This window comes from Tasmannia lanceolata, unplaced genomic scaffold (genome assembly GCF_043159265.1).
Source record: "Tasmannia lanceolata isolate RefF3 unplaced genomic scaffold, GAP_Taslan_0.1 ptg000391l, whole genome shotgun sequence".
NCBI classification, from domain to species: Eukaryota; Viridiplantae; Streptophyta; class Magnoliopsida; order Canellales; family Winteraceae; genus Tasmannia; species Tasmannia lanceolata.
In genome coordinates this window covers 4,665-5,000 of record NW_027519064.1, presented here as the reverse complement: position 1 = coordinate 5,000, position 336 = coordinate 4,665, and positions in this window count along the sequence as shown.

Below are 336 nucleotides of genomic sequence, written 5' to 3'. Positions count from 1 at the left end.
GACGGGGCCTTGTGCCCATGGTCTTCGCAAGACAGCGTCCAAGGCACCCGAAAGCCCAAGGGAACCCAAACCCGGCCGACACTTGCAATCGCACATGCTCTCTGCAACACACCATCAATGCCGCCCAACGGGGCCAGCACGAGCAGTCCTCCGCGGTCCCCTGGCCCTGCGCACGTTTGTCTTCGAAACCGAGCATCAATGCCACAGAAAGTGCCGGGGCGCCAGCTGGAGCCATCATCCGCGTTGCCATGGCTCGCTTGGCCTTGGCTTGCCAGGCCCCGACACGAGCAATCGCGCATTTTCTTTGCAACCGACCATCAATGCCGCCCAACGGGG